The sequence below is a fragment of the Aquarana catesbeiana genome, linkage group LG10 (genome assembly GCF_042186555.1).
Source record: "Aquarana catesbeiana isolate 2022-GZ linkage group LG10, ASM4218655v1, whole genome shotgun sequence".
NCBI classification, from domain to species: Eukaryota; Metazoa; Chordata; class Amphibia; order Anura; family Ranidae; genus Aquarana; species Aquarana catesbeiana.
In genome coordinates this window covers 255419231-255438477 of record NC_133333.1, presented here as the reverse complement: position 1 = coordinate 255438477, position 19247 = coordinate 255419231, and the positions used below count along the sequence as shown (strand labels likewise).

Sequence of the window (19247 nt, the reverse complement as noted above, 5' to 3'; positions counted from 1 at the left end):
AGTGGTTAATGTCTAAACTGCTGGCAACAAAAGTGAGCCCCTCCTCAGCTGTAAACAGACCCTGGAAATGTTGTAATGTTACACTGAACACCTCCATGGCCCTTCACTTTAGTTTAATAATTAAAAAAAAATATCCTCCTCCTCAGAGATTTGCTACTAATGCCAACATGGCTGCCACAACCAAGATGGCGCCCGTTGTCCACCGTCCACGTTAAACCCGCAGCCAGGCTCCTTTCCTGCGGGCTGGTAGACCAGAGCAGGGATAGATGTATCCTGTAAGAGGATAACATTCCCGGTACAGCGGCCGAGATAGCGGGGATTTCAACATACAGTTTGCCACAACCAAGATGGCGGTCAGCGGCCGGACGCCCTGTGGGACTCCTGAAGGTCACCTGGCAGGAGATCTCGCGAGATCCAATATCGGGCTGTAGACTGGAGCTCCAGTCTGTGGCGCTATTTCCGGGTCATGTGACCCGGACACACGCTGCGTTGTACGTCCGGACGCTGGCGCGGAGGGGCGGGTCTGGGTGCCGTACAGGAGGAGCGGGAAAGCGCCGAGCGTCTCCTGTCATTTCCTCAGACAGACAGAGAGAGAGAGAGAGAGAGATGGATTCCCGGATGTTCCCCGGATGTTCCCCGCCCGGTCCGGGGCCGTCCTGAAGGTCCGCCCGGGGAAGAGCCGATCACAGGGGGCTCGGCATACCGGAGCGAAGAGAAGGAAGAAGATGAGCGGCCCGGAGAGCGCCGAGTCCCGGTGTCTTATCGAATTCAGTCCCCTATCATATAGTGTCCTCCCTGTACTGCGCAGGCGCAGTACGGAGGACAAAAGAGACGCCGAAAGTCTCCGAAGTTCAACAGCTGATCGTCAGCTGTACACGGCGCCTGCGCATTTATTCTTACCCTATGTCCAGGATCATTCCCTACTATCCAAGTGGACATAGAGTTAGAATAAATATTTGCCGAGCGCAGCGAGGCCGTGCCCGAAGCGTGGCGAGCGAAGCGAGCCCGCGAGGGGCCCTCTTACACTGCCATCGCTAACAGGTGCCCGAGCGCCGTGTACAGCTGATGGTCAGCTGATCAACTTCGGGCATTTTCGGCATCTCCTGCTCCTCCGTACTGCGCAGGCGCTGCGCCTGCGCAGTACGAGGCGGACACTATCTGATACGAGGACACTATATGGCAGAACACCGGCCATCCACCTCCCAGGAGAGCCCGACCCCCTCCATGTCCGCCGTGCTGGCCGAGGAGGGAGTGTGTGTCCTGCTACTGGGCCCCGGACAGGTGTGTCTCCCCCGGAGGAGGACTACAAGTCCCAGCGTCCCACCCTCCCTGACTACGAGTCCCCCCCCCCCCTCCCTGACTACAAGTCCCAGGAAGTGCTGTATAAGCCATCTTTTTAAAAAAAAATTTTCTCAGCTTTATTTTTTCCCTTTCAGACGTTGTCACGGGTGGATCCTGAGAGATCTCGGCATGTTGGGCTACATTGGCAAGTTGCAGCAGTTTGAGCAGATCATTCCTCTTAACAGCTTCGTGCCTTACGAGGTCAGTATAGAGATCCTGGTAAATAACACTTTGCACTCTCTCTCCCTGCTCTGTCCTACAGCACTTTTTTTTTTTTTTCTAAATCTTTCTCTTTTTTTCTTTTTTTTTTTTTCTTTTCTCTCTCCCACATCTCTCGCTTTCCTTTTTCGTTCTGTCTTTCTCTTTCTCTCACAATTCAGACAGAAGTAGAGCAGTGCCAGCACATTATGTCATTCTGATGATAAATGAGATAAGTAGATGCAATTTATTCTGGGCTGATCAAAGAAAAGATTCCTCCATCCATACAAGTGAGGTGGATGGAGGAATCTTCCCCGCTGTACCATTGTATTCTGACAGCGGGGGCGGGGACGACGACTTCCCTGTCAGAATACATTGATCAGAGGCTGCTGATTAACAATCGCTTTCCTACATTCCCCTTTGACAGAGGTCAATCGTTCAAGCAGGAATGGCCATAGATTGATCGAAATTCAGCTGGACCCTACTGAACCGGCCAAATGTTAATCCATCTATGGCCAGCTTGAGTGTCATTACCTAAACTTGATGCAATTCAGTGTTTTGAACTGGCAGACATCTCAAGATGGAATGCACAAATGAGAGGATTTGATTTTCTGTCCATCCAGTTCTGAGATTAACACCGCCCCCCCCCCCACACTGTACAGCCTGGCTAGTGACTTGACTCATCTCTGCTGTAGTTGCTTAACCAGTTCCCACCAAGGCCAATTCTGACATTTTTCAATTAGAGGACCTCCAGCTGTTACAGAACTACAAGTCCCATGAGGCATAGCAAGACACCCAGAGGCAGAGCATGTTGGGACTTGTAGTTTTGCAACAGCAGGAGGTCCGCTAATTGCATATCCCTCTCCTACAAGATAAAATCTGTATTTTCTTTGCTAGAAAATTACTTGGAACCCCCCTAAACAAAATGAAAAAGTGTGTGTGTGTGTGTGTATGTATGTATAGATGGAGTATGTAGCAGAGACCCTAGAGAAAAAAAAAAGGGTGATGCAGTTTTTTTTTTTTGTGTCACGGTATTTGAGCTGAGTAAATAGATGCCAAACATGTCACACTTTTAAATTGCGTGCACCCACAGAGTGGCGCCAAACTGCGATACCTAAAAATCTTGATTAACGAAAAAAGCCTTTACAGGTTACCAGTTTAGTGTTGGGAGGTCTAGAGCTAAAATGATTGCTCTGACATTTGCGGCGATACCTTATGTGTGGTATGATCACAATTTTACATGTAAGAATGGGGAGAGAGGGCGATTGAAATTTTTTTTCCCAACTTTTTTTGTTTCTTTTTTTACACGGTCTTAAATTTTTATTTTTTTTATCCACTTTGTTGCTTTAACCACTTCAGCCCTGGGCCATTTGGCTGCCTAAGGACCAGAGGACTTTTTCCAATTTGGCACTGCGTCGCTTTAACTGCTAATTGCGCGGTCATGCAATGCTGTACCCAAACGAAATTTGCGTCCTTTTCTTCCCACAAATAGAGCTTTTTTTTGATGTTATTTGATCACCTCTGCCATTTTTATTTTTTGCGCTATAAACGGAAAAAGACCGAACATTTTGAAAAAAAAAAAAGATATTTTCTACTTTTTGTTATAAAAAAAAAAATCCAATAACCTCAATTTTAGTCATACATTTAGGCCAAAATGTATTTGGCCACATGTCTTTGGTAATAAAAATGTCAATAAGTGTATATTTATTGGTTTGCGCAAAAGTTATAGCGTCTACAAACTAGGGTACATTTTCTGGAATTTACACAGCTTTTAGTTTGACTGCCTATGTCATTTCTTGAGGTGCTAAAATGGCAGGGCAGTACAAACCCCCCCAAATGACCCCATTTTGGAAAGTAGACACCCCAAGCTATTTGCTGAGAGGCATGGTGAGTATTTTGCAGCTCTCATTTGTTTTTGAAAATGAAGAAAGACAAGAAAAAACATTTTCAAAACTTTGTGACAAAGTGAGGTCTGCAAAATCCTCACTATACCTCTCAGCAAATAGCTTGGGGTGTTTACTTTCCAAATGGGGTCATTTGGGGGGGTTTTGTGCCACCTGGGCATTCCATGGCCTCCGAAACTGTGATAGGCAGTGAAGAGTGAAATCAAAAATTTACGGCCTTAGAAAGCCTGAAGGCGGTGCTTGGTTTTCGGGGTCCCGTACGCGGCTAGGCTCCCAAAAAGTCCCACACATGTGGTATCCCCGTACTCAGGAGAAGCAGCAGAATGTATTTTGGGGTGTAATTTCACATATTCCCATGGCATGTTTGAGCAATATATCATTTAGTGACAACTTTGTGCAAAAAAAAAAAAAATTTGTCTTTTTCCCCCAACTTGTGTCACAATATAAAATATTCCATGGACTCGACATGCCTCTCAGCAAATAGCTTGGGGTGTCTACTTTCCAAAATGGGGTCATTTGGGGGGGTTTTGAACAGTCCTGGCATTTTATGCACAACATTTAGAAGCTTATGTCACACATCACCCACTCTTCTAACCACTTGAAGACAAAGCCCTTTCTGACACTTTTTGTTTACATGAAAAAATTATTTTTTTTGCAAGAAAATTACTTTGAACCCCCAAACATTATATATTTTTTTTAAAGCAAATGCCCCACAGATTAAAATGGTGGGTGTTTCATTTTTTTTTTTCACACAGTATTTGCGCGGCGATTTTTCAAACGCATTTTTTGGGGAAAAAACACACTTTTTTTTTTAAATTTTAATGCACTAAAACACACTATATTGCCCAAATGTTTGATAAAATAAAAAAGATGATCTTAGGCCGAGTACATGGATACCAAACATGACATGCTTTAAAATTGCGCACAAACGTGCAGTGGCGACAAACTAAATACATTTTTAAAAGCCTTTACAGGTTACCGCTTTAGATTTACAGAGGAGGTCTACTGCTAAAATTACTGCCCTCGATCTGACGTTCGCGGTGATACCTCATATGCATGGTGCAATTGCTGTTTACATTTGACGCCAGACCGACGATTGCGTTATTTTCTTATTTTTAAACTGTTCCTTTCTTTTTTTTTTTTTTTTTATCATTTTTATTGTTATTTCAGGGAATGTAAATATCCCCTATGATAGCAATATGTAGTGATAGGTACTCTTTTTTTGAAAAAATTGGGGTCTATTAGACCCTAGATCTCTCCTCTGCCCTCAAAGCATCTGACCACACCAAGATCGGTGTGATAAAATGCTTTCCCAATTTCCCAATGGCGCTGTTTACATCCGGCGAAATCTAAGTCATGAAATGCTCGTAGCTTCCGGTTTCTTAGGCCATAGAGATGTTTGGAGCCACTCTGGTCTCTGATCAGCTCTATGGTCAGCTGGCTGAATCACCGGCTGCATTCTCAGGTTCCCTGTTGAGACAGGAGAGCCAGAGAAAAACACGGAAGACGGTGGGGGTTGTAAAAGCAGTCTAGAGGGTAATTAGCTGCTAGGATTGCTTTTACATGAAAGCCGACCGCTGGCTGGGCTGAAAAGAATACTACCAAGATGATACCTAAACCTGCAGGCATCATTCTGGTATAACCACTCAGTCGTGAATGGCGTACCTGAAGACAAAAAAATGGTTAACAATAAAACACAGTAAACGGTAAAGTATAAAAAAATTGCATACCTGAAAAGCAAACATGATAAAACATAATAACAAAACATTGCAGAATAGAATACAGTAAAAAACGAGCAGAACAATAGAGAGAGCACAATAAAACAACTATTATATATATATATATATATATATATATATATATATATATATATATATATATATATATATATATATATATATATATAATATTTTTTTTTTTTTTTATAACTGTAACCGGTTCCAGGTTCGGGTCTCTCAAAATGCGATGGCATCTTGGGAGACCCTGTGAAAGTGTGCCTAGTCTGTGCAATGCTGTACCCTACGCTAATACTCAACTAGTGAATGGTAACGTTCAAAACATTCACCAATGCAAAGACCAGGATTGTCAGGACAGGAGGGACAATAATAGCGGGTGTCACGCCTATATCCGCGCTTGCTGCAGACACATCTTTTTTTGGGGGGGTTCGTTGGGTAGGGGTACTCGGGAGGACATAAAGAAAATGCCTCTCATGCAGCCGACTGCATTTGGTTGGGGATGTGAATGGGGGAAGTACGGGCGCTGCAGAAGTGGTGGGTTCCCAATTAGGATTGGCGAATGCAGCAGAAAGGGCACTCTGGGCACGACGGGCCTGTGTTTGTCATCTTGGTGGCAGCGGGACACTACTTGTGCTTGCCACCTCACCAGCTTGAACTGCACTTATGGGACTCGCCACGTCACCAAGTGTTACTGCAGTGCTGGTTTGACCTCGACCGGGGTGTACTAGGCCGCTGGTGCTTGCCAGTTCACCAAAACGCTACTAAAAAAAACTGTTAGCGATCGCAGGGATCAGGCCTGACTCTGCGAACGCTGCAGTTATGTGTTTAGTGTTTTGTTAGTGACAGTGATCGATCGATACTGCACTTGGGTGGGCTGGGCTGGGCCAGGCGGAGGGGCAAAACGCGGGTGCTAGCAGGTATCTGGGCTGATCCCACTAACACTGCGTTTTTGGGAACCCTAAACTGCTGGGGACGCCAGTATAGATCTGATCGGATCAGATATTGATCCGATCAGATACTATACCACTAAGGGAGGTGTACGCTGCGTGCGTGGGTGTTAGCGGTACTGGCGCTAATCTGACGCTGCCTGGGGCTGGTGCTTGCCAGTTCACCAAAATGCTACCAAAAAAACTGTTAGCGATTGCAGGGATCAGGCCTGACTCTGCAAACGCTGCAGTTATGTGTTTAGTGTTTTGTAAGTGACAGTGATCGATTGATACTGCACTTGGGTGGGCTGGGCCGGGCGGCGGGGCAAAACGCAGGTGCTAGCAGGTATCTGGGCTGATCCCGCTAACACTGCGTTTTTGGGAACCCTAAACTGCTGGGGACGCTAGTATAGATCTGATCGGATCAGATATTGATCCGTTCAGATACTTTACCACTAAGGGAGGCGTATGCTGCGTGCGTGAGTGTTAGCGGTACTGGCGCTAATCTGACGCTGCCTGGGGCGACGCATATCACCGCCGGGCGATCAGGGGGCTAAACCTTTACCGTTATACGGTGATCAGTGGTGAAAGAGTTAACTATGGGGCAATCAAGGGGTTAAAACATTTATTAGATAGTATATGGGGGTCCCTGTCGCTATAAAACGCTGACGGCGAACGTAAATATTTACGTCCCTAACTAGCGTCACCAGCGACACTAATACAGCGATCAGAAAAATGATCGCTTAATGACACTGGTGACGGGGGGTGATCAAGGGGTTAAAACTTTGTTAGGGGGGTACCCTAGACCTAAAGGGGGCCTAACACTAACTGTCCCACCACAGTAACTGTCACAAACTGACACCATGCAGTAAGGGAAGAGGTTTAAGCTCCAAATATGGAAAGGTTTCTTCACAGTAAGAGATGTGAAAATGTGGAATAGACCAGTGGTGGTTTTGGCCAACTCAGTAGATTGCTTTAAGAAAGGCCTGGATACTTTCCTAAATGTACATATTACTGGGTACTGACATTTATAGGTAAAGCTGATCCAGGGAAAATCTGATTACCCCCTGGGGGATTGGGGAGAAATTTGTTCTCCTGCTGTAGCAAATTGGATCATGCTTTTAGAGGCGTTTTTAGGGGTTGTTTTTTTGGGGGTTTTTTTTTTTTGCCTTCCTCTGGATCAACTGTGGGTATAGGATTGTATAATTTTATTTTCCCTTCTATTGTTTGAATTGGATTGGACTTGTGTCTTTTTTTTTTTTTTTTTTACCAGAGTAACTATGTAAAAACATTTTTAAAGCACCCATCTCCCCATGCTCACGTGCAAATGTATACATGTAGGTTCCACATGCATATGTGTACACACAGTGATTTCACCACACTTGAGGTATCAATGTGAATGTCAGAGAGGGATTATCATTCTTCTTATTTTTTGTAATTAGAATAACATACATGTAAGGCTCGGTTCACGCTCCTGTGACTTAGGATCCGATGTGAGACCCCCAAGCCGTATAACATGTGAAATCCAATGTTGGTCAATGAGATTAGCCTTAATTAGCACTACTGAAGTCGCTCTGACTTTAGAAAAGGTTCCTGTACTACTTTAGGACAACTTCTATATGACTTGTGCCCTTAGACTTTAATGGAAGTTGCCGCTAAGTCGGATCCTCATCTTGATTGATGTGATCTGGATCTGACATTACAGGAAGATTACACAGATATTCCCTGCTTCGAAGTCTCCAGGCAAAGTGGTGCTCTAAGTCGTATGAACCAAGCCTAAGCGTAACATACATGAAATAGAAAATGGCAGCACAAGGTGCAGAAACGTGCAAACATGACCATATATGGCGTAACCTTTTGTTTGTCAGTCTGGTAAGGTGCATCACCTAGATAGATCCAAGATCCATGAAAATGAGGGAATGTGGTCAGCCTCGCCGATTCCTGTCTAATACAACAATGCATGTAATATACTTGAACTTAGGCGGCACAGTGGTGTAGTGGTTAGCGCTCTCGCCTAGCAGCAAAAAGGGTCGCTGGTCCGAATCCCAATCACGACACTGCCTGGAGTTTGCATGTTCTCCCTGTGCCTGCGTGGGTTTCCTCCGGGTACTCCGGTTTCCTCCCACACTACAAAGACATGCTGGTAGGTTAATTGGCTTCTGTCTACAAATTGGCCCCAGTATATGAATGTGAGTTTAGGGACCTTAGATTGTAAGCTCCTTCAGGGTAGGGACCGATGTGAATGTACAATGTATATGTAAAGCGCTGCGTAAATTGACGGCGCTATATAAGTACCTTAACCACTTCAATACCAGGCACTTAGACACCTTCCCGCCCAGACCAATTTTCAGCTTTCAGCGCTGTCGCAATTTGAATGACAATTGCGCAGTCATGCTACACTGTACCCAAACAAATTTTTTATCATTTTGTTCCCACAAATAGAACTTTCTTTTGGTGGTATTTGATCACCTCTGCGGTTTTTATTTTTTGCGCAACAAATAAAAAAAGACCGAAAATTTTGAAAAAAAACAAGTTTTTCTTTGTTTCTGTTAAAATTTTTTTGTAAATAAGTACGTTTTCTTCTTCAACGACGGGCACTGATATGGCTGCACTGACGGGCACTGACTGGCACTGATACGGCGGCACTGATGGGCACCGATGAGGTGGCACCAATGAGGTGGCACTGATGAGGTGGCACTGACGGGCACTGATGGGCACTGATAGGCGGCACTGATGGGCACTGATAGGTGGCACTCATAGGTGGCACTGATGGGCACTCATAGGTGGCACTGATGGGCACTCATAGGTGGCACTGATGGGCACTCATAGGTGGCACTGATGGGCACTCATAGGTGGCACTGATGGGCACTCATAGGCGGCACTGATGGTTACTTATGGGTGGCACTGATAGTTGGCACAGATGGGCATGGATGGGCACTGATAGATGGGCACTGATGGGCACGGATGGGCACTGACAGGTGGAATGAATGGACACTGATGGGTGGCACTGACGGCACTGGTTGTTTGCAGTGATGCCCCTAAGGGTGGCATTGTTGGGCATCACTGCAACATAATGGTGGCAATCAGTGCCCATTTGTGGGCACTGATTGGCACTGACTGGGCACATGTGGATGGCCATGGGGTACATACCTGGCCATCCACATGTTGCCCCTTCCCTGGTGGTCCTAGTGGCGATCCCTGGTGGTCCAGTGTGGTGATCTGAGGGGGGGCTGCGCTGATAAACAATCAGCACAGACCCCCCCTGCCAGGAGAACCGCCGATCGGCTCTCCTCTAATCGCGTCTGTCAGACACGAGTGAGGAAGAGCCGATCAACGGCTCTTCCTATTGACAGCGTGATCAGCCGTGATTGGACACGGCTGATCACGTGGTAAAGAGCCTCCGCCGGAGGCTTTTTACCAAGATCCGTGTAGCGGTGTGTCAGACTGACACACCGCTCCACCGATCGCCGCGATGCGTGCCCCCGGGGGCGCGCTGCGGCATGTTATCCTGCTGGACGTCATATGACGTCCAGTCAGGATAACACAACCACTTCCCGGACGTCAATCCGCTATAGGGCGGGCGGGAAGTGGTTAATAAATAATAACTTATTGTGACAAAAAGTATTCAGTATATTGTAAAGACGACGAGGTGGAGGATAGTAGACCGAGTATAATGTTTTACGTTGGCATATTGGTTCACCTGTACAATGAAACATACACCAAGAATTCCTGGGGTCTGTTGAGCCCTGAATCTTTTTCGATGATGGGAAGAATATATCCCAATAAGCCTGGAGTAAAGTGCAGTGCCATAATGTATGGAATTTAAAAAAAACATATTTTTTAGAGGAAGCATGTGATAGCTGTAGTATAATTGTTTTTTTTTGGTCATCAGTAATATTTGTGCTGAAATCTTTTTCCCACTGTAGCAAATAACCGGAAAACAGACTTGCAATGTTTAGGGCTTTATACATTTGCAGGAGACATCTTGTAGATTGCGTTCTTTTGAGGCAAAGTCACATTCAACCGAGTTCAAATCCTTAAATGAATGGATGTGTTTAGGGAGAGCGAAGTAAACGAGCGTGTCTCCATTTATTCTTCAGAGATTCTTCTGCAATCCATGGTCTCCTCTAAGGGAATTATCAGAGTGCTTAGTAATGTAATATAGTAAAAGTGCAGTCAGGTGACTATCATGACATTTATGGTGTAGTTCACTCATCTCCAAACTGTGGCCCAGGGGCCAGATTCAGCCCTTTGCTGCTTGCTTCCTCCCGCTGACATCCACGATGGGGGGAGGGTGCGCAGGTTGTTCTTCCCGCTGACGCTTGGGGGGGGGCGGCCTTGTTCTTCCTGCTGATGCCCGGGAGGGGGGGCAGCCTTGTTCTTCCCGCTGATGCCCGGGAGGGGGGGTGCTTTGTTCTTCCTGCTGACGACCACTATGGGGGGCACCTTGTTCTCCCGCCAACGCCCCCATTGGGGGGGTGCCCTGTTCTGCCCGCTAGTGCACATGATGATGGGGGGGGTACCGCGTCCTTCCCGCCCTCAATGGGGCCTTTTCTACTCTCAGCCATAGTCTGGCCCCTCTAAAGTCTGAAGGACAGTAAAATGGCCCTTTTTTGTTTAGAACCCTGATCTAATATAGAAGAAAAAAAAAAAGTAAGTATGACCAAGTAAAGGAATAATTGTTGTATGACCATTCCAAATGAGTATGGAAAGGGTCCCAGAGCAATACGAAGTAAGAGGCTGTGTTCATGTTTGAGGGTTGGCGGTGTTTTTCCGGAATCCATAGGAAAATGCTTGTGCTTTTTGGCAATCAGCCTGCCTGTGCTAGTTCCAGGGAGGGACCTTCAGCGACACCTAGAGGTCCGATTAGTGTGCTGCTCAGGAATTGAAGAATGCCAGCTTTAGCCTGAGGCTTCTCACACAGGTATTTTGACAGTTTTCTCTGTAATAGTTCTCTTTCTGGAGCTGGAACCCGTTACATCAGCTCCCTTTTTTTTTTTTTATTGTTCAGTAGCCGCTTTAAGATTTCTTATCTAAGCATTTCTCTTCTCTCTTGTTTTCCAGCCTGGAATTAATGGGGAGATTCCCTACGTCATCTCAGACTATGACTTCACAATCTACGGCTCGGGGAAGATGAAGAGAAAGAAACACCTCAAATGCCGCGAACATCTCTAAGTTTTTTTTTTTGTCAAATCCCCTTTTGTTTTATTAAATTATTTTTTGTTACGTTTCAGACTGTTTTTGAAAAAGCTTATATAACACTTAAAATAAAGAGCCCAAACAGCTGGCTCTTACCAAAAAAAAAATAATATGCAAAACGATAAAAAAAAAAAAAAAAAAAAATCAGGCCTTCAGATTGCATCAGTGTTACAAATAGAGCAAATACAGTCAAGAAGGTGCACCCAGCCAATGTGCTCCAGGCTAATACTGTCAAGAAAGTGCACCCAGCCAATGTGTCCCACACTAGGAAGGCACACTCAGCCAGTGTTCCAGATTCTAATAGTCAACGAGGTGTTAAATTGTCTCCAACTAATACAGTCAAAGACTCACTCAACCAATGTGTCCCAGACGTAGGGTCAAGGAAGGCGTGCTCAACCAATGTGTCCCAGACATAGGGTCAAGGAAGGTGCTCTCCACCAATGTGTCCCAGACGTAGGGTCAAGGAAGGTGCTCTCCACCAATGTGTCCCAGACGTAGGGTCAAGGAAGGAGTGCTCAACCAATGTGTCAGACACACGGTCAAGGAAGGCACGCTCAACCAATGTGTCCCAGATGTGCGGTCATGGAGGGCGCAGTCATCCCATGTGTCCCAGATTCTATCCCCACCAAGGAAGGCACATTCATCCAACGTGTCCCAGACTAATAGTCATGGAAAGTGCACTTGTCCAATGTGTCCCAGATTCTATTCCAGTCAAGGAAAGCACACTCATCCAATGTGTCCCATAATACAGTTAAGAAGGCGCACTCAGCCAGTGTTCCAGATTCTTATACAGATAACGAGGCACACTCATCCATTGTGTCCCAGACTAATACAGCCATAGAAGGCGCACTCTTCCCATGTGCCCAGACTAATATTCAAGGACGGCGTCCTCCAATGTGCTCCAGACTTAGTGCATTGTAATAGTAATAACATAAATAGAAGAGAAAGCAGTCATGGATTATGCAGTGTCCCTGCAATATGTCCGTCTAACTCACTATCATCAAAGCAGTAAACGTCACAATCGCCTTTCAGATTTTTTCAGTTTACTGTGTATGTTTATAAAATGTTTCATGTAATAAAGAAATGACCACAATAATAAGACTTTCTACAATGTAGTTTCAAGAGTTAATAAACGATAAACTGGAACAGAGCAGTGGTACGTGTATTTCATTTACCCGTTGTGTGACCTTTGTCTAAACAATAAGGGCCCTTTCACACCAGAGCGCAGTGCGGGGAAGCCTTGTTTTGTGCGCTTTTACTGCATCGTGTTCAAAACACAGTGGGTGCTGCGATTGGATGTAGGTGTTAATCCAAACGCAGCCTTACATTTAGAAACAAAAGATTATAAGTGATAATGTTCTAAACTTTAACAAATGTCAGAGAAACGTGGATCTTTATGGAGACGTCTGCTTCATGGACCGTGAATAAACATCTGAGGATGAAATCTTCAGGTGAACTAAATTCCACATCATTTTTCCATAATCGGATGCATGAAAACAGTGCATACCCAACATCGTATTTTCCTTCAAGGTGGTCGGCATCGCATCTTCTGATACTGAAGAATTTCTGGACACCATGGTCTATTTTATAGGCCAGTTTGCTTTGCTGTAGATCAGAGGTCTCAAGACTTAACCAAAGGGCCAGTTTACTGTCCTTCAGGCTTTTGGGGAGCTGAAATGTGGTCGGTGTGAATAGAAAATGTTCCAGCATCCCTGGTAGTAAACACTGCCCTATCGCTGATTTTAACAGGAGGAATGGTGCCCCATTGTTTGGTTTTAGCAAGAGGATCCGGTGCCCCATGGTTGGCTTCAATAGGAGGAATACCCCATGGTTGGCTTCAATGGGAGGAATAATGCCCCATGGTTGGCTTCAATGGGAGGAATAATGCCCCATGGTTGGCTTCAATGGGAGGAATAATGCCCCATGGTTGGCATCAATGGGAGGAATAATGCCCCATGGTTGGCATCAATGGGAGGAATAGTGCCCTGTTGTCATTGGGAGGAAGAATGCCCCATCATTAGTCTTAGCAGGAGGAATAGTGCCCCATCTATGGTGTCGGTAAGAAGAATTGTGCCCTATTAATGGTGTCAGTGGGAGGAGTGGTGCCTCATCATTGATGTCAGTAGGAGGAATAGTGTCCCAAGGGCCATATAGAGGCAAGCAAAGGGCCGCAGTTTGGAGTCCACTGCTGTAGGTGACAATTCCATATAATATGTTGTACCTCTTTCCACAAAATCCACATAATGTATGTGAATATTCGCAAGCTATTGGGTTCCATAGCAGCAGGAATAGGGAGGTGTTCCACAGAGGCAAATGGCATCCTAAAACACGGCGTAGGTTTTCAAATTTAGACGTGAAGGCTCCGTTCACATCTAGGTGTTGCTATTTTACAAGTGGTTTCAAAGTTAAAAGGTCACCAATGTAAAATGCCTGTAATCTGCCAAAAAAGATTACAGTCTTTGAGCGATGGGCGTCTTGTTTTAGACGACAAAACGCTCAGATGTGAACAGAGGCCACTGACATGAATGGGATTTGTCTTGTTGGGCGTTTAAAGGGCTGAGGCTTAGAGCAGAAAAACGCCTAGATGTGAACGGAGCCTTAAGAGTAAATTAAGGGGACATTTGGCTGTACACATACATGATTAGCTGTAGATTTAAATTCAGTAAAGCTGTGTTTTTTTTTCCCCTCAGTACTTGAAGATGTAATCCCTGTGCATCATGAACAATTGGCTTTTCTATTTTAACCACTTTCAGCCCAAAGATGTCACATGACATCCTTGACTTTCAGTGGTGATATATGAATGATAGCTGCAGGCATCATTCAGATATCATCTTTTGCAGCTGGCGATTCTGTGCACCGTAAGAACTATCATAGTGGCAGTTCAGCCGATTAATCGTTCTTGCAGGCAGCGGGAGGAGACATTCCCCCCCCCTGCCACCCTCTGGTGCTTTTCCGGCTCTCCCATGCCATTGGGAACCCGGAGAAGGAAACTGCCGCCACCGGATGGCCACCAGTCATATCTATGAGCGTCGGAGGCACGGGCCGCGGATATAAACAAAGCGGAGATCTCGGCTGGAAAGCATCAGGTCAGTCTTTTGTCTTTTATATTTTTTTTATAAAAAAAAGCATTTGAAAAATGTTTGCGCAAATACCGTGTGATATAAAAAGTTGCAACGACCGCCATTTTATTCCCTAGGCCAGTGATGGAGAACCTTGGCACCCCAGATGTTTTGGAACTACATTTCCCATGATGCTTATGCACTCTGCAGTGTAGTGGAGCATCATGGGAAATGTAGTTCCAAAACATCTGGGGTGCCAAGGTTCGCCATTACTGCCCTAGGGTGTCTGCTAGAAAAAAAAACATATATAATGTTTGGGGGTTCTGAGTAATTTTATAGCAAACAATTATGATTTTTACATGTAGGAGAGGAGTTCCGGAATAGGCTCGGTATGGAAGTGGTTATATAAGATTTTTGTACTTGGCGTAAGATCTTTTTCTTTAAATATTTTGAGAGACGCTGGAATTCTGAAACAGTTAGGTTTATACTGCCACCTCCAGGAGGCTGGGACACTGGCAAACAAAAGTTGTAAGCCAGCCCCTGTATAAACCCTCCTCTAGTCAACAGAGTGAGAAAACGCAATACATCGGATCAGAAAGAGACACAGAAGAGTGAGACCTGTGTCCCTCAATAAACTTGAAGAAAAAGATTTTGCAGGAAGTACAAAAATCTTATTTTCTCCATCATCCATCAATAGACACAGGAATTCAGAAAGAATAGGAATGTCCTAAACTGGTCCAATGGAGGACTGGGCAACAGCCTTTGACAAGGTATTGGAAATGGTATGGAACACAAAAGTACCTAAAGGACCAATGCCCAAACTGGGAGCTGGCAAGAATAAGGGGAGACCAGAGGATCAAACCTGGTGCTTCAGACTGTGATAGAGATGCTACCACTAAAGATAATGACGCTACCTAAGGAACATTGAGCCTGACTCGGTACAAGTCTCTCGGAACCCATCAGCAATCCACCAAAATAGTTGAAACAACATAACCTGAAAAAAGAGTAACAACGAGGTGTGGTCGACCAAAAAAAGACTACTACTAAAATTCTCAAAATAACAAAATAAGGAATTTGGACAATCAAAGAACAGGTCCAAAAAAAAAAAAAAGCAAAGACCAGACCATCTGATCTACAGGAGAAGGACCAAACCTCATTACTCCTACACTTTGGAACAAGAGAAAGAAGTTTCCATGGTCGAGCAGATAATGCTAAGTCAGGCAAACAATTTCTCAGCAAGATGCCAATAAAAGCATGCTACACCAACAGATCGCCAAATAACCTTTAGGATTAGTAGAAAAAGAAAATGTAAGAGTAGCCCTTCATACTGACCGAAGAAAGAGAATGATAAAAAAAAAGACACCCGTATTTTTTTTCCCTTCAATACTGTCACCAGTCAGTGTCCCTGATCACCACCACACGTTATATGATGACGCAGTACTAATCAATTTTCAGATATATATATATATATATATATATATATATATATACCATAGTTTGTGGACTCTAAAACCTTACTACAGACTAAATAATATACACTGATTTGGGTTATTTTCCCCTAAAGAAATGGAGCAGAATACAGTTTGGCCTAAATTTTATGAAGAAAGATTCTTTATTTGCAAAATTGTATAACAGAAATTAAGAAAAACCGCATTTTTTTCACAATTTTCAGTCTTTTTTTTTTTAATTTTTTTATTTTTTTCATTTATTAAGCAAGAAGTAACAAAAACAGGGGTGATTAAATACTACCAAAATACAGTACACCCCTAAGTGAAAATGTCCAAATTGAGCCCAAAGTGTCAATATTTTGTGTGGCCACTATTATTTTCCAGCACTGCCTTAACCCTCTTGGGCATGGAGGTCACCAGAGCTTCACAGGTTGTCACTGGAGTCCTCTTCCCCTCCTCCATGACGACATCACAGAGCTAGTGGATGTTAGAGACCTTGTGCTCCTCCACCTTCAATTTGAGGATGTTCCACAGATGATCAATAGGGTTTAGGTCTGGAGACATGCTTGGGCAGTTCATCACCTTTACCCTCAGCTTCTTTAGCAAGGCAGTGGTCATCTTGGAGGTGTGTTTGGGGCAGTTATCATGTTGGAATACTGCCCTGCGGCCCAGTCTCTGAAGGGAGGGATCATGCTCTGCTTCAGTATGTCACAGTACATGTTGACATTCATGGTTTCCTCAATGATCTGTAGCTCCCCAGTGCCGGCAGCACTCATGCATACCCTGACCATGACACTCCCACCACCATGCTTGACTGTAGACAAGACACACTTGTCTTTGTCCTCCTCACCTGGTTGTCGCCGCACACACTTGACACCATCTAAACCAAAAAAAATTTATCTTGGTCTTATCAAACCACAGGACATGGTTCCAGTAATCCATGTCCTTACTCTGTATTTAGCAAACTGTTTACGGGCTTTCTTGTGCATCATCTTTAGAAGAGGCTTCCTTCTGGGATGACAGCCATGCAGACCAATTTGAAGCAGTGTGCGGCGTATGGTCTGAGCACTGACAGGCTGACCCCCCACCCCTTCAACCTCTGCAGCAATGCTGGCAGCACTCATATGTCTATTTGCCAAAGACAACCTCTGGATATGACGCTGAGCACATGACCTCAACTTCTTTGGTGGACCATGGGGAGGCCTGTTCTGAGTGGAACCTGTCCTGTTAAACTGCTGTATGGTCTTGGCCACCGTGCTGCAGCTCAGTTTCAGGGTCTTTGCAATCTTCTTATAGCCTAGGCCATCTTTATGTAGAGCAACAATTCTTTTTTTCAGATCCTCATAGAGTTCTTTGCCATGAGGTGCCATGTTGAACTTCCAGTGACCAGTATGAGAGAGGGAGAGCGATAACACCAAATTTAACACACCTGCTCCCCATTCACACCTGAGACCTTGTAACATTAACAAGTCACATGACACCGGGGGAGGGGAAATGGCTAATTGGGCCCAATTTGGAAATTTTCACTTAGGGGTGTACTGACTTTTGTTGCCAGCGGTTTAGATATTAATGGCTGTGTGTTGAGTTATTTTGAGGGAACAGCAAATTTACACTATTATACAAGCTGTACACTCACTACTTTACATTGTAGCAAAGTGTCATTTCTTCAGTGTTGTCACATGAAAAGATAGAAGAAAATATTTACAAAAATGTGAGGGGTGTACTTACTTGTGAGATACTGTAAATGCCATATGGGTACAGTGTTGCACGACCGTGCAGCTATCATTCAAAGTGTGACAGTGCTGAAAATTGGCCTGGGCAGGAGGGGATGAAAGTGCCGGTATTGAAGTGGTTAAGAATAGGAGCGAGGAAGGTATCTGGAGGAACTGCCTCAATAAACACCAGCCACAGCAGGAGGACCTATCGCCTGAATCTCATAAAGGCTTCTGGATGTACTATATCTCCCCCTAGTGTGATCAGCCTGCTGACAAACCAGGGGAGCACAGGGCCACCTGGCAAAGGGTACTTTCTGCCATGCAGAAGAGGCGTGCCCAGCTGACACATCCTCCTTTTTCTATGTGGAGCCCACCAGTAAGAGACAGGTGGAGATGTCTTGTCTGTAAGGACAACAGTCTAGTCAAGCATAGCACACTCCAACATCGTTCATCATGGGGACCAGGACACTTGAGCTGTCACAGCTAAGGCTCCCAGACCTTGCCAGAGGTGATGGCCCAGCAGATAAGGTCAGAATACTGAGTTTAAGAAGGTTTCCCTGATCCCTTTGCTCATTGCGATAGTCAAGATTCTACTGGGTGGAATTCCAATAAACATGACCACAGATTAACTTATTACAATTTTTTTGTGCATTGAGGTTGATAAGCAAGTGTCTGATTAACAGATATGTTGTTGTTGTTGGCCAAAAACTATCCAGCATTAAAGTCAATACACACACATCAAACACACAATATACTCAGAAATAGTACACAACACAGACTGTATTTAGTGCAGAACAACAACAGCAAAGTAACTCTAAATAGGTTAAAAAAAAACAGTGAAAAGGTTGTGTGGGTGATTGAGTAGCACTGATACACAAGATGCAAGAAAATCTGTTGTTTTTTTATTTTTGTTTTTTTTGTCACTATGGCCAAAAAGGTATAAAAATCTATCTCAGCAAATTGGATCAATCCGGGTCCAACCTTCAACCTTTTAACTTAGCAATCGATTTAAAAAATTTCTGTTGATTTTGTTTGTTCCCTCACAAACCCTATTTGGGTTTCCCCCGGGGAGCCGTGAGCAGGACATTCGGTTCAGATCAGAGATGGATGAGAGGACCCTGATGTGATGGAAGAAGCTCTGACATGATGGGGGAACCTCTGGTGTTAAGTGGGGGGCTATGATGTGATTATCAACCTCAATGCACAAAAAAATTGACATGAAGGTGTGAACTCTTATCTGATGGGGGGCTCTGATAAGATTGGGAGCCCTCTGATAAGTTGATAAGATGGAGGAACCTCTGACATGAAGGGGTAACCTCTGATCTGTTGAGGGGCACCTCTGACATGATGAGGGACTTCTGATGTGAAAGGTGGGGGGTTCTGATAAGATGGGAAATCTCTGACGTGAAGGTGTGAACTCTTATCTGATGGGGGGGGGAACCTCTGATAAGTTGATAAGATGGAGGAACCTCTGACATGAAGGGGTAAACTCTGATCTGTTGGGGGGGGCTCTGACATGATGGGGAACTTCTGATGTAAAAGGTGGGGGGTTCTGATAAGATTGAGAGACCTCTGATATGAAGGGGTGAACTCTTATCTGATGGGGGGGGGGGGCTCTGAAAAGATTGGGAGACCTTTGATAAGATGGGGATCCTCTGACATGAAGGGGTAAACTCTGATCTGTTGGGGGGGGGGCCTCTGACATGATGGGGGACTCCTGA

The 19247-nt window shown here is 44.8% G+C and overlaps 1 long non-coding RNA gene across 1 annotated transcript; it reads left to right on the top strand.

Moving 5' to 3' along the window:
- Positions 1-460: 460 nt before the first annotated feature.
- LOC141111401 (uncharacterized) lies at positions 461-12454 on the top strand. Its single transcript, XR_012236416.1, has 3 exons — positions 461-1281; positions 1437-1542; positions 11170-12454. It is a non-coding gene; the product is annotated as an uncharacterized lncRNA (long non-coding RNA).
- The last annotated feature ends 6793 nt before the right edge of the window (positions 12455-19247 follow it).